The sequence below is a fragment of the Leucoraja erinacea genome, chromosome 10 (assembly GCF_028641065.1).
Source record: "Leucoraja erinacea ecotype New England chromosome 10, Leri_hhj_1, whole genome shotgun sequence".
Taxonomy (NCBI): domain Eukaryota; kingdom Metazoa; phylum Chordata; class Chondrichthyes; order Rajiformes; family Rajidae; genus Leucoraja; species Leucoraja erinaceus.
In genome coordinates this window covers 49,991,208-50,007,083 of record NC_073386.1, presented here as the reverse complement: position 1 = coordinate 50,007,083, position 15,876 = coordinate 49,991,208, and the positions used below count along the sequence as shown (strand labels likewise).

General features: G+C 45.3%; 1 protein-coding gene across 5 annotated transcripts in view; it reads left to right on the top strand.

Moving 5' to 3' along the window:
• Nucleotides 1-15,876, top strand: part of LOC129701169 (zinc finger protein GLIS1-like) — a 300,889-nt gene that overhangs the window by 272,346 nt on the left and 12,667 nt on the right. The gene's annotated exons all lie outside the window — the stretch shown is intronic.

The window sequence follows — 15,876 nt, the reverse complement described above, 5'->3', positions numbered from 1 at the left end:
TTCTGAACTGGCGTGCCTGTTGAAAAGTTGACTTTTACACAAGGATTCATGATATTTTTTAAATAATCTACACATTCCACGATACAAGGAAAGAATCACCTGGCAACAATTAGCCTATGAAACATTTTAAACCATAATAAAGGAGAATTTAGCTGGTTAATTCAAAACGTTCCCTGGAAGTGAACAGCATAACTGTTTCCTGAGTATGTACTGACAGTGAGTTCCCTGGAGATAGGATCTCATAAAGCAGCATGGGGCCAGAAACTGGGCTGTGCTCAAACTTCATATTAGCGCAGCATCAGACCATTGAACTACAACTTTAATGGAATTCAGTCATGTGACAGAGATAATCAGGGCAGATGTCTTAAAAAACTGAAATCACCTCATCTCTTATTGTTCAAAATATGAGAAGGATGGGATAAATATATTTTCATACTTCATTCCAAGTATAACTGAATAAAACTATTGAAACTGAGCAATACCCTCTGCCACATTACAGATCTGCCTATGGAGCTGACATTAAAGGATTTAACATTATACCAAGCTGGAATTATTTCATAATTTTGTCCAATTGAATGCATATCTTGTAGTCAGCGCCATCTGATAGTGAACATGAGAAAAAATTTGCCAACACAAAGTTGCCATATTGGCTGACATCCACTTTAAATGTAGTTAAAGCAGTAATGAATTAAAAATTGTAAGGCTAGAGAATAATAACAGGGGTACTCGAAATAGTTAGTGAAATGCCCAAAAGGTTGCACCGTCATCAGATGTGTTTAAAATAAAGCAAACAATTTTCATGCAATACAAAGTCAGATACTCAACCTGCAAATTAATACACAAGGGCTGAGACCAGTACAGGGGAATTTGTCAAATGTATTGAAAGTTTGGGGATCATCTAATGTACAGAGCCCCACTCTTTCCTTGGGATGCTTTCGTCTGTACTTGATTTGAATTGGATCATTCTATAATCTTAAACTGATTTTTATATGTTTTTAGAAAAAAAGTGAGCCTTAGATCTGGGTTGAAGAGTCGAAATGGACTTCCATATTTGACAAATCCATTAGAATTGTTTGGAGTTAACAAGTGAAACTAACAGATGATGTAAGGGGAACCAGCAGATATGATATATTTGGACTTACAGAGGCCTTTGGTGAAGACTGGCAGAATGGTGCAGCTACTAGCATTCCTGCCTCACAGACCACAGACCTGGTTTGATCCTGACCTTGGCTGCTGCCTTGTGGAGTCTTCACATTATCCCTGTGATTGTGTGACTGCCCCCAGGCAGTCACGGTAGCACAGCGGTAGAGTTGCTACATTACAGCAAAATGCAGCGCGGTACACCCGGGTTCGATTCCGACTACGGGTGCTGTCTGTACGGAGTTTGTACATTCTCCCCTTGACTTGCGTGGGTTGTCTCCGAGATCTTCGGTTTCCTCGCACATTCTAAAAACGTACAGGTTTGTAGGTTAATTGACGATTAATTGGCTTGATAAATGTAAACAATGTCCAGTATAAAATTGCCCAACTTCCAGTATAGTCCCTGATGGACTCTTCGGAAGGTACAAGGTACCACAAAAATGCTCTAGTTTCCTCATACAAGCCAAGTGGGTTACAGGATCAATCAGGGCGAGCTGAGAACAAAAATGGGATTGACGTTGATGTGTTCATGTTGGGACGAAAGGCCAATTTCTGTGTGGAATTACTGTAAAGTGTCATTGTAAGAGATTATTAAAAATAATTACAACCTCATGAGATTGATGATAATACACTGGTTGATGGGCAGAAAAGAGAGGTGAGGATAAAAGGGTCAATTGCAAGGCTGTATAAGTGCGTTGCCACAGGAATTGGGTTGGTGCCCCCCAACTGTTCACAATCTATGTCATTGATTTGGGTGGAGGTAGAAAAAAAAATTAAAAGCAGTATATTTTATAAATGATGAGAGTGTTAAAGGTATTGTTCAAAAGAATTTTAGTGTCATACATGAAACATTGAGATTTAGGGAGGCAAATTATATTGACCATAGTTTCGAGAGTTATAAGAATTAAAAGCACACTTTTCTTGAATCATTTACTGTAGAACCTAGGTGAGATTGTACATCGAATATTGTGTACAGATCCCGTCGCCCATGTCATAGAAGGATATTCATGGTATAGGGAGTGCAACAAAGATTCACCAGATTAATTTGGTATTTTGGCAATAAGAGGGTGTTGCTTATAGATTTAGGTTTATTATTTTCACATGCACTGAGATACAGTGAAATGTTTTGTATACTATCCAATCAGATCAGATAATACAGTAAATAAATACAATCATGTCAAACTCAAGTACAATCGGTAAGGCAAAGTGGAAGATACAGGATGCAAAATATAGTCACAGTCATAGAATGATACAGTGTGGAAACACATCCTTCGGCCCAACTTGCCCACATTGGCAAACATGTCCCAGCTACACTAGTCCCACTTGCCTGCGCTTGGTCCATATTCCTTCAAGCCTGTCCTATCCATGTACCTGTCTGACTGTTTCTTAAACGTTGGGATAGTCCCAGCCTCAACAACCTCATCTGGTAGCTTGTTCCATACACTCACCATCCTGTGTGTGAAAAAGATACCCCTCAGATTCCTATTAAATCTTTTCCCCTTCATCTTGAACCTATGTCTTCTGGTCCTTGATTCCCCTACTCTGGGCAAGAGGCTGTGTGCATCTACCAGATCTATTCCTCTCATGATTTTGTACACCTCTATAAGATCACCCCCTCATCCTCCTGCACTCCAAGGAATAGAGACCCAGCCTACTCAACATCTCCCTATAGCTCACACCCTCTGGTCCTGGCAACATCCTTGTAAATCTTCTATAAATCCTTTCAAACTTGACAATATATTTTCTATAACACGGTGCCCAGAACTGAACACAATATTCTAAATGCGGTCTCATCAACGTCTTGAACAACTACAACATGACCTTCCAACGTCTATACTCAATACTCTGACTGATGAAGGCCAATGTGCCATAAGCTTTTTGACCACCTTATCTACCTGCAACTCAACCTTCAAGGAACCATGCACCTGCACTCCTAAATCCCTCTGCTCTACAACACTACCCAGAGGCCGACCATTCAATGTGTAGGTCCTGCCCTTGTTAGACATCCCAAAATTCAACACCCCACACTTCTCTGTATTAAATTCCAACAACCATTCCTCAGCCCACCTGGCCAATTGATCCATATCCTGCTGTAATCTTTCACAACCATCTTCACTATCTGCAAAACCACCCACTTTTGTATCATCAATAAACTTGCTAATCTTGCCCTGTGTGTTCCCATCCAAATCATTGATGTAGATGACAAATAGTAACGGGCCCAGCACCGAACCCTGAGGCACACCACTAGTCACAGGCCTCCAGTCCGAGAAACAACCTTCCACCATCACCCCCTGCTTCCTTCCAGGGAGCCAATTTGCTATCCATTCAGCTATCTCTCCTTGGATCCTGTGCGATCTAACCTTACAGAGCAGCCTACCATGCAGAGCTTTGTCAAATGCCTTACTGAAATTCATGTATACAACCTCTACAGCTCTGCCCTCATCAACCTCAAACAGATTAGTGAGACATGACCTCCCACGTACAAAACCATGCTGACTATCCTTAATCAGCCGTTGCCCGTCCAAATGCCTGTATACTTATCCCTCAGAATACTCTCAAGTAACTTTCCAACTGCAGATGTTAAGCTCACCAACCTATAGTTCCCAGCAATTTCCCTGTAGACCTTCTTGAAATGATGCACAACATTTGCCACCCTCCATTTTTCCGGCACCTCTGCTGTATTTAAGGACGACTCGTAAATTTCAACCAGGGTTCCCGCAAATTCCTTTCTAGTTTCCCACAATGTCCTCGGATATATCTGATCAGGACCTGGAGATTTCTCTATCTTCATACACGATGGTACCTTAAGTACTTCTTCGATGGTAACACTAACTGTTCTCAAGACACTTCCATTGACTGCCCCAAGTTCCTCCGTCCTACTTTCTTGCTCCTCAGTAAATACAGAGGAGAAATATTTATTGAGGACCTTGCCCACCTCCTGTGGCTCCACACAGAGGTGACCACTGATTCCAGATAGTTCCCACTCTCTCTCTAGTTAACCTTTTCCCCTTTATGTATTTATAAAATATTTTAGGATTGTCCTTAATGCTCCCTGCCAGAGCTTTCTCCTGACCCTTTTTTGCCCCATGGATCTCCTTTTCCAATTTACTCCTTAGTTCCCGAAACTCCTCCAGGGATGCACTTGATCCCAGCTGCCTATACCTGTCACGTACATCCTTCTTGTTTTTGACCAATTTCTCAGAGTTGTAGGCAACTGTTCCATAGATATAATCCAACGTCCGCAATGGGGAAGAGGAGAATCAGACAGTACCCTGGAAGGGCCTTTCAGAAGCCTGATAACAGAGGGGAAGATGCTGCTCCTGAATCTAGTGTTGCATGCTTTCATGCTTCTGTATCTTGTGTCCGATGGGAACAGGTAGAAGAAGGAATGACCGGGGTAGACAAGTCTTTGATTATGTTGGCATCTTTTCTGAGGCTGGGTGATGTGCAGATGGAGTCAATGGTGGGGAGTCTGGTCTGTGTGAAGGACTGGGCTATATGTACAACTACTTACCTTTATAAAGGGTGGTGAATCTGTGAAATTCATTGCCACAGACGGCTCTGGGGGCCAAATCAATGGATATTTTTAAAGGGGAGATTGACAGATTCTTGATTAGTAAGGGTGTCAGGGGTTATGGGGCAAAGACAGAAGAATGGTGTTGAGAGCAAAAGATAGATCACCCATGATTGAATGGAGGAGCACACTTCTACTCCTAGACTTTATAATAATAACAATAATAATAATTTTATTTATAGAGCACTTTAAAAACAATCATAGTTGCAACAAAGTGCTGTACATCACTAATCATTGACAAAAAAGTTAATACACACCAATAATAACAATCAAAAGAAATAGTAGGAGAAGATATGTAAAATAAAGAAACATTAAAAAACAATAAAAACAGAAGCAAAGTCTCAGGCATGGTCAAAAGCCAGGGAGTACAAATGTGTTTTAACACTGGATTTGAAGATGGACAGTGAGGGGGCCTGGCTGATGTGCAATGGCAGGGTGTTCCAGAGTGCTGAATCCCCTCTGAGCTTCCGATTAGACCTCGGTACCTCCAGGAGCAGCTGACCAGCTGACCTGAGGGACCGGGCAGGAGCGTATGGGTGGAGCAGCTCAGAGAGGTAAGGCGGGGCGAGCCCACTCAGAGATTTAAAAACAAATAACAGTATCTTAAAATGAACTCGAAAGTGCACCGGGAGCCAGTGTAGGGAGGCCAGAATTGGCGATATGTGCTCCCTCTTTTGAGTCCCAGTTAAAAGGCGAGCAGCAGCATTCTGAACCAACTGGAGACGAGCCAGTGAAGAACGAGCAACTCCAAAATAGAGCGCGTTACAGTAATCCAGCCTACATGTAATAAAGGCATGGATTACGGTCTCAAAATGCTGCCGCTCGAGAATGGGCTTCACCTTCGCCAGCTTTCTTAAGTGAAAGAAGCTGGACTTAACCACCGCACATATTTGGCGATCTAATTTAAAGTCACTGTCCATCCTAAAACCCAGGTTCAAAACTGTTGGCTTCACGTACCGTGACAATGGACCTAAATCAACAAATGGAGGTTCACGGCAGCCATTGGGATCAAATAAAATCACCTCCGTCTTCTTTTCATTAAATCCTAGAAAGTTTAGGGCCATCCAGGACTTAATGTCATCAAGACAAGACAGAAGTGATTTTACAGAAAAGGCGTCTTCCTTCCCCTGCATTCCCAAACGAACCTGTGATGAAACCCATCGGTATACTTTCTGTGGTGCATAATGCCATGGCTGTTTTGTATTTATCTGATTCAATAATTGTCTGAGATGCAAGTCTGCTGTTGAGTCAGGACTGCAGGATACATCTACATCAACTTCTGAAATATAAGAACATAAGAAGTGGTAGCAGAAGGTTATTTGGTGTTTCAAGCTTGTTCCGCTATTCATGTATAGTGGTTGATTTTCATTTCAACTCTATTGCTCTGCATTATCACCTTATCCCTTAATATCCAGATCTAATCAGTCCATTTTCTGAACAAACTCAATGATTAAGCTTCCACAGCCCAATACGGTGGAGAATTCCAAAGATTCACCATCGTCCGTGTGAAGACATTTCTTCTCATCAGAGTCTTAAATGGCTGACCTCTTATTCAGAAACCAAAAGCTTGGTTTGACACTCCCCAGTCAAGGAAATCATCCTCTATGAATCCGGCTATTTGAGGATTTTTCATTGCGATCATCTTCTCTGAACTTTGGGCAATATAAAGGAGTCTGGCTTGGATTTTCCATTGAGTGTGTTTTGTTTATTTTCAGCAAGGCTGCATTTTTTTCTTATTCTGGTGGATAGCCACTCTTCTTCTTCCTCGTGTCCAGCCATCTTCTATGTCACGTCTTTCCGGTCAGTCAGTGACGGTTGACGGTCGGTGGTTGCAGAATTGGCTACTTCAGTCAGTCACCGTGGTACAGTTTACGTCGTCAGCATTGCCAGGGATGCGCCACATGGAGGCTTCAGCTTGCATCCCAATAGCCACTCAAGATGACAAGGTAAAGCTAAGGGGACTCTCCACCACCAAAGAACATTCCAAGGGGAAATTATGATTAGTGTTTGCTGCATCGTCTGCTTTAATCATCTCTGATAATGGCCCACAGTCTATTCCATACAGTTTACAGCTTTTATACACATTGGTATTTTATACACACAGTGCAGTTAATGTATATTGATCTGGAGGTTAAGTGTTGCTTTAAGGTTGTGGGGCTTTCTATTACCAGTGTTTTATGGTTAACTTTTTCAACTTTGTATGTACTATGCTTCAGGCAGTTGTTGACTTTTGTAATAAACCGATGTGTTTCCATGATACTCCTGCGTAGAATGTGAGATTAGAAGAACCCAAAACACCACAGCTGTTGGCTCATTGAAAATAGCAGGAGAATATCTTTGCCAGCATTAGATGTAGCTACCTCAGTACATTCTGAGTCTCAAGGGTCTTGATCCGAAACGTCACCCATTCCTTTTCTCCAGAGATGCTGCCCATCTCGCAGCGTTACTCCCAACATTTTGTGTCTGTCTCTGATCTCGTCTCAGATTATCTGCTTTTAAAACCTTCATTCATGACTTTGTTATCTTTAAACTTGTCTATTCATATGCCTTTCTTTTTCCAATCCCCATAAACACGAGATAAATCCAAATATTGGTGCCCATTTGCTGGCCCATTACAAATTTAATTCATTCTCGCGCTTCCTTATCGACACTCAATCCTAGCTACGCAATGGCTTAATTTAAAAATGATCATCCTTGGTTTTCTATGGAGACACAAGAAATTGCAGATGCTGGAATCCTGAGCAAAACACAATCACAGTGCGCAGTGGTAGAATTATTGCTTTATAGCGCTGAAGCCTGGGTTCGATGGCTGCTGTCTGTACAGAGCTTGTATGCTCTCCCTGTGATCACAAAGGTTTTCTCAGGGTGGTCCGGTTTCCTCCCACATTCCAAGGACGTGCAGGTTTGTAGGTTAATTGGCTTCAGTAAGTTGCCCTTGAGTGTCTAGGATAGAACCAGTGTATGGGTGATGGTTGGTGTGAACTCAGTGGGTCAAAGCCCCAGTTTCCATGCTGTATCTCTCTAAACTCTAAATTTTCATAGCTTCCATGATGTTACCCCCTCCCTATCCCTGTAAGTTGCCTCAACGCTGCAACCTTCTGCCTTATATGTACTCCTCTAAATCAGACTTTATTCTACAATTTAAATGTTCTATCACCAGGAGCTATTCTTGCATTTGCCAAGATCCTAAACTCCCAACCTTCTACCTTGCAACCTCATTTCCCTCCTTAAAGCCTTTCGATTTGACCAAGTCTTTACTTTCCTGAGTGTTGTTTTTATATCAGGGAACATTTTTGCAATATTAAGGGCTCTGTGTGTTGCTGTTAGTAAAAGGTAGTATCACAGTAAGTATCAGTTTTCAGATTCTTGACATTTATTTGTGCAGTGGGAGGAGATGACTGTTACCACTAGGAATTATTATTCTTGGAAATTGTAAAGATGAGTCAAAACTATGTCTTCACTACTCTTTTATTACTGATCACACTACTCGTACACATTACTGCCCTAGCTGTCCGTGGTCTGTCACCGGAGCTAGAGAGCGATCTAGAGGTGGGGAGGTTACAATTATACTGGTGATATGGGGAGTGGTTAGTAGTGGTGAGGTCACTATGTTAAAGGAACATGCACTAGTCTACATCCTTTCCCTTGGAAACAAAGCAGGACGGCAGTGACAGGGCGACCACGACTCATACGCTACAAGCAGTTAACCACACACACAGTCAGGCAACAGTTAAACAAATTCCCCGTAACGTACAGGCGGCTTGACCAACCGCCCGGAGCGAGTGCGCAACTCACCCTCCCCCTCCTTCGCAGGAACAACAGGAACAGGAGCGGGAGCGGGAGTGGGCGAACGGGCCGGAGATCGGGCAGGAGAGGAATGGAGCGGAGCCCGGGGAGGGGAATCCGGCACAGAGGCGGGCAAACGAATAGGCGATGGCGGACTGGCAACAGGGGAGCGGGGCACAAGTAGCTTAGAGGGCAGAGTTCTGGGCATGCGAGGAGCGGTAGGCAGAGAGGAAGAAATTGGGGGGGGAAGGGGGGCACCAGGGGGTGGAGTTGGCCCATTGGCAAGCCGCAAATGCTGGCGGGATCGGCGATAGATGGTACCCTCATGGTCGACGAGGTAAGAGCGCGGCGAGCCGGCAGAGCCGACGACTACCGCCAGTCGGTAGTGTCGGGAGGGGGGACTGCATCCAGACGACCTGACCAGGGAACAGACGCGGAAGGGGACGGCAGGACTCGTCGTGGAAGCGCTTCTGTATCTCTTGCTTTTGGGCAATGCGCTCCTGGACGGCAGCAGGGCGGAGGACAGAAGGCACCAAGGACCGCTGGGACACAGGGATAGATGGGCGCGTGGTGCAGGACATGAGGCGCTGAGCAGGCGAGCCCAGGGCAGGGTCTCGGGAAATGTTGCGGAGGTTGAGGAGGGCCAGGTGAAAATCCGACCGGGAAAGTCTGCAGTGCTCCAGCAGTTCCTTGGCACTGCGGACGGCGCGCTCAGCAAGGCCGTTGCTCTGCGGGTACTCGGGGCTGCTGGTGAAGTGACGAAAGTTCCAGGTGGCAGCGAAATCGTGGAACTCCGCACTTGAAAACTGGCTACCGTTGTTCGCCAAAGGTTGCAAAGTGGCGGCGCAGCTTCCCAATGACAGCAGCAGATGTGAGGGAGGTCAGCTGGTCCACCTCGAACCAGCTGGAGTAGGAATCCACAAGGACCAGGAAGTGCTTGCCACGCCACTCGAAGATGTCGGTTGGCGACTGCCATCCATGGCAGATCAGGGGCAGGCTGTTGTAGAAGTGGCTGCCGCTGCTGGTGGGGAGAGAGACTATTGCAGGTGGAGCAGGCGGAGACCCTCTCCTGGATGTCCTGGGCCATGCCGGGCCAATAGAACTGGCTCTGTGCCTGGGACAGAGTGGCCTCGGCCCCGGGGTGGCCGCTGTGGGCGGTTTGAAAGTAGTGGTCCCGTTGCGCGGCAGGCACCACATCCTTGTGGCCCTTCACTACCACTCCGTCATGCAGCACAAGCTCATCCCGGACCAGGAAGTAGGGCACGGCACCGGCCAGCAAGGATGAGCGACGGTCAGGCCAACCGGTGTGCTGAAGGTGGTCAGGTATGAGGAACGTTCATTCAGCAGTATCTGCCAGAAAGAGCTCTTGGCATCGAGGACCGAGAAGACAGTGGCCGGGCCAACCTGTGCAGCGACGTCCTCCACCGTCCGCATGGGGTAGTGCGGGCGCTTGATGGCAAGGTTCAGGTCCTTGGGGTTTATACAAATGCGAAGCTCACTCTTATCCTTCTTTGCAGCAACAACCATGGTGGAGACCCACCAGGTGGGATCACTCACCTCCTTGAGGATGCCCACGGCCACCATGTGGCGCAGAATCGACTCTACCTTTTCCTTCATAGCAAAGGAGACGCAGTGTGGCGGGCGGACCACCGGCTCGACACCTGGGTCGACAACGATCTTGTAATTGCAGGGCAGCCTGCCCAGCTCGTCGTCGAAACGATCAGGGTACTCATGCAGGGGGCCCAGGAGGGTCCGCACCTGGTGGATATCGCGGTGAAAGGAGACCAAACCGAGGTCCTGGCACGCACGGGCGCCCAACAGCATGGTGTTCTCAGTGTCCAGCAGATAAAAAGTGAGGGGCCGAGAGGCCTTCAAAACCTTGCAGATAAGGGTTGCCTTTCCAACTGGTACGAGCACACTGCCCCCATAGGCATGTAGATGGGAGTTGTCGGGAGTGACCTTCTCACCAGACCTTATCTTCTTAAAGAGGCTCACCGACATAACATTGGCAACAGCCCCCGTGTCAAGTTTCGTTGGGAAGGTCGACCCATTGACAGTAACACGCACCGAGGGATCCGTAATCAGCGCAGGTGCACGCAACAGAGAAATAATGCTTCATTCATCATGGGAGGAACTGGTGTCAGAATCATGGAGTTCATCCGAATGGTACTGTGAACCGATCGCGCTATCAGCCTCCGCAAGGTTGTTTAGCATTCTCCTGGGGGCAGGAGCCGGATTCCTACGGGACCGACATGCGGCCGAAAAATGATTCAACTTTTTGCAGAAATCACAAGTCTTCCCCAGCGCTGGGCAAACATTAAACTGATGGGATGCAAAGTTGCAGTTGGGGCAACAACGCGGGCTGCCCCTCGAGGAGGCACGGGGACCACGCTGGCGCAGCGGGCCATTGATCCGCCGGCAGCCAGCAACAATAGCAACGTTAAGGTCCTGAGCAGCAGGCGAAACCACGGAGGCGACAGCCGCTGCCATGCGAGAGGCATGCAGAGCCTCTGTCAAAGTCAGATCGGGCTTCCTTAGAAGTTCAGCCCGCAGTTTCTCGTCCTCAAGACCGAACACCAGGACATCCCGGGTCATTTGATCGGGGGTCAGCGCGTCTAGGCGGCAACGCCATGCCAGATGCCGTAGCGCGGCAATGTAGGTGTCAATGTGCTCACCGGGGTTCTGGCGCCTAGTGAAAAACTTAAAAGCGCTCTAGAATGCAGTTGGTGGGAATGTCGCACAGACCGGTGAACTTAACCAAAAGACCTACCGGGTCCTGAGCATCCTCACCATCGACGTATTGAAACGACTCCGATCGTTCCAGGGCCTCCGGGCCAGCCAAGTTTAGGAGCAGGTGCGACTGCGTTGCAGGGGTGGCATTATTATGGGCAATATCGATGTAGTGCTCAAAATCGCGTCGGAAGACAGCCCACCGACGTGCAATGTCGGAGTCGAAGACCAGCATATCAGGCTTGCGACAAGAGTTGGCCATGGTAGGGACACGGGCGAGAAACACTCAAGGGAAGGGAACTGGGCGAAAAATAAATAAAACCCGATAAACAGGAGGCGCAAGGTACTAGTATGACACCATGTAAAGACGAGTCAAAACACACTGTCTTCACTACTGTTTTATTACTGATCACACTACTCATACACATTATTGCCCTAGTTGGCCGGGGTCTGTCACCGGAGCTAGAGAGCGATCTAGAGGTGGGGAGGTTACAATTATACTGGTGATATGGGGAGTGGTTAGTAGTGGTGAGGTCGCTATGTTAAAGGAACATGCACTAGTCTACAGAAATGCACTAAATTCTTAAGGGGATTGACAAACTAGAGATGCAGTTGGTGTTTCCCTAGAGAGGGGCGTCTAGATCCTCTCTAGAACCAATCTCTCAATAAGAGTTCAGCAATTCAGGATAAAGATCAGAAATATGTTCATCCAGAGGTGTTGAATCTCAATGGGTCAATTGAGCTTTTATTGTCATATGTGCAAATTGCAAATGCACAGTGAAATTATTTTCTTACAAACTGTTCAATAAAGTATTACCATACCTAAGCACATGCCCGATTAGCCAAATGTACAGAAATAATCTACTGATTCCGCATGCAAGAGGCGGCATGTTTTGTCCAGTCCATGCACCAGATATTATGAGTGGTGCCTGTTCCCTTGGAAGTGCTGGTTGATCTGCGAACTGACGTCCCTTTCCTCACTCGTCCATCTTTGTTCCCCAGGCGAGCCTCCGGCAACCGACCTTGAAGGCGCAGTAGGCCAGACTCCTCTCTAAATAGTTCCCTCTCCTCTCCTACTGGTCTCGCTCCTAGCAGGTCACGCCCATTGTTGTTACCAGCTCCATCCTCCCAGTCCCTGATATTCAGGGGACATGCATGGGTCGGCTCAGCGGGTTGCCTCTTCCGGGTCACGGTCTGTCGGATTCTCCAAGCAGGGACTGGCTCGGCAGCCTCCCCCTGTAGGCCATGGAGCTGTGGGAGTTTCTGCCACCATGCAAATCTTTAAAATACTCTGCCCTTAATCCTGTAGTGGCTTCTTTGCAGAGTATATTCCAGACAGAAATGATTTTGTTTTATTTAAACAGATCCAGGGAAAATCAGGTTAACGCAGAAAAGTGTCAAGGGGAAAATACCAGCCGTGACATTTTGAATGGTGGACCAGGCAAGAAGGGGCAAATGGCCTGTTTCCATTTCTATTTCTCAGATTATATTCTTATATTTTTAAGCATCTCAGACAGGAATGGACATTGTTTAATAACTCATTGGATACATAATTCATAGGTAAGGTTAGGTGGTGGATTTGAACATTTTTTTTCTGGAAACTTCCAAAAGACAAAATTCTAAAGGCATTTGGACAGGTACTTGGATAGGAAAGTAGTGGAGAGAAACGGCTCTACTATAGGTAAGTATAGTTAGTGTAGACAGACATTGTGGTCGACATTGACAAATTGAGCCAAAGGGCCCACCAAAGCACTGTATACCTCTATGACTATGACAGTCCTATATTCACCCGCAAGAACTTTGGCTGACTCTACTCCCTCCCATTTCCAGGACTGCTGATCTATATCAGTGTTCCTATTGAATTTCATGTTAAGATTAGCTAACTCAACATGAGAGTGAGAGTCAAACTTAAGATCTCTGATGTCTACCAGATGTATGGGAAGAATTTAAACCTGCTACATTTTAAGAATTCTGGACTGCTGTCTTAGAAATCAAAAACAGCTTTCATTTACTTAATGCTCTTAACATTGTAAAACTTCCTAAGGTGCTTCACATAAGTTTTGCATAACAAGCAGCATATTTTCTACATTAAAGATGCCTGTTATAGTTACACCGCTAATTATTAGACTTGACTTTCTATAAGAATTGAATGCTTAATTAATAAGCAAATATTACTATCTTGTGAAAATCATTAGAACTGGAATGCAGTTTCTAAGAAGCTAGTGGTCGAGTAGGACAAAATATCCAGCAAATCATGGATGTTTTCAATTCACATAGAACCTGGCCTTACTGACCCAGAACCCACACCTGAAAACTTCTCCTCATACCTCTACTTATCAGGTCTGGATTAGGAGAGCTTATTGCACTTGTTTAATATCTTAAAACAGTACAATATCTGAGATTGGGGCACTTTGTTTGATCCGCTTTGTATCAGGAAACCAACGTATTTTGCAAGATCACAAAATAGATTGGGAACCATTAGAGTCCAGACTATGAGACCTTTCTCCCAAGTGGATATGGATACACAACATGCTCTCAAACTTATAACAAGGTCTATAAGGAAAAAAAAGTCATGGAAGTACATTCACATCCTGTGGGAGGATTAAATGACAAGTGACGAGGGTTGGGTAGGAGGGGGGGCTCCTCTATCTCCTAGTACAATCCCATTAAAGTGTTTTAAAGTGCGTTTGTCATTTTTTTTAAGGTGAAAGCGACAAAGTTTGAAGGAGATGTGCAGGGTAATTTTTTATAGATAAGGTGGTGAAGTACCTGGAATATGCTGCTGGGGTGGTGGTTGAAGCAGATATGTTAGCAGCATTTAAAAGATGCTTGGATAGATCATGTGAGATTAGAATTAGGCCATTCGGCCCATCAAGTTTACTCCGCCATTCAATCATGACTGATCTATCTCTCTCTCCGAACCCCATTTCCTGCCTTCTCCCCATAACCTCAGACACCAGTACTAATCAAGAATCTATCGACCTCTGCCTTAAATATATCCATTGACTTTGCCTCCACAGCCTCTGTGGCAAAGAATTCCACAGATTCACCACCCTCTGACTAAAGAAATTCATCCTCATCTCCTTCCTAAAAGAATGTCCTTTAATTCTGAGGCTATGACCTCAAGTCCTTGACCCTCCTACTAATGGAAACATCTTCTCCACATGCACTCTATCCAAGCCTTTCACTATTCTGTACTTTTCAATGAGTTCCCCCGTCATTCTTCTAAACTCCAGCGAATATAGGCGCAGTGCTATCGAACACTCATCATAAGTTAACCTACTCCTTCCTGTGATCATTCTTGTAAACAAGAATATAGGCATAGGAATATAGGATAAGCATATGGATAAGCGGGGAATGGCAGGATATAGGTTATGTACAGGTAGAAAAATTATGAGCTTGGCATCATGTGCGGCACAGACATTGTGGGCCGAAGGGCCTGTTCTTGTGCTGTACTGTTCTGTTTCATTAAGATACACTGAAATAATAGCTTACTTAATTATTTTACAGGACAGGGATTCCCCATTCAAAGCAAGGCATAACTGTTTCAGTGTTATCCTTGAATGACATAGGACTGGAAAGGTGGATTCTACAACATTATACTGGGCAATCATAGCACAATTGGGCTCTTCTGCTGGATCCTACATGAAGCCCAATGGTAGAGCATATCAGAAAATGCTCTGGTAATTATCATTCAGAACAACCCAGTAAATCTGGGCTGACTGCCAGCAATTCCCATCGGAATCGTCAACCCCACGGCTAGCTCAATTAAGTCCAGTATGTTTCTCATGAAGCTTCAAATATCTATGCAGAACTTCAGAGACGAGGCTTTCTTGCTCATCTCTGCTCCATTTATGGACAAACCCCGTGTGAGTTCTGTATCAACATCTCAGTTATGTTATTTTTCAAGGGTAAGTGTTACCATAGGATAGCGCATTGGTATAGCTAATGGAGTTGATGCCACTCAGCTCCAGCAATCCTGATCTAGGGATGTCTTTACGTAGTTTGTTCATTCACTCTTGGATCATGGAAGTTTCCTCTGGGTCTTCCAGTGTCCTCCCACATTCCAAATAAGTAAGTAAGTAAAGTACGTTTATTGGCCAAGCATTCACATACGAGACACTTGCCTTGATGCTCCGCCCACAAGTAACAACATGACATACGGTGACAGTTACAATTGACTCAGAAAACACTAAACATTAATAATAAGACATTAATGATAAAACACCGTTGATCAAGCATGTGAACCAACAGAATACCAGATCAAAGGGAGGCTACAGATTTTTGGCTGTTGAGTAGAGCAACTACTCGAGGATAAAAACTGTTTTTATGCCTGGCTGTGGCAGCTTTGACAATCCAGAGACGCCTTCCAGAGGGAAGTGATTCAAAGAGTTTGTGGCCAGGGTGAGAGGGGTCAGAGATGATCTTGCCCGCTCGCTTCTTGGCCCTTGCAGTGTACAGTTCAATAAATGCTGGTTGATGGGTTAACTTCACGTGCCCCCTCGTGTAGACGGGTTGGAAATCTATGGGGAAGGGTAAGAATAAATGGAAGTATAGGGAGATTAAAATGGAATCAGATTAATGTAAATGAGCCTGATGGCCAGTATGGACTTGTTAATTAAATATTGTATGACTCTATACGCCAC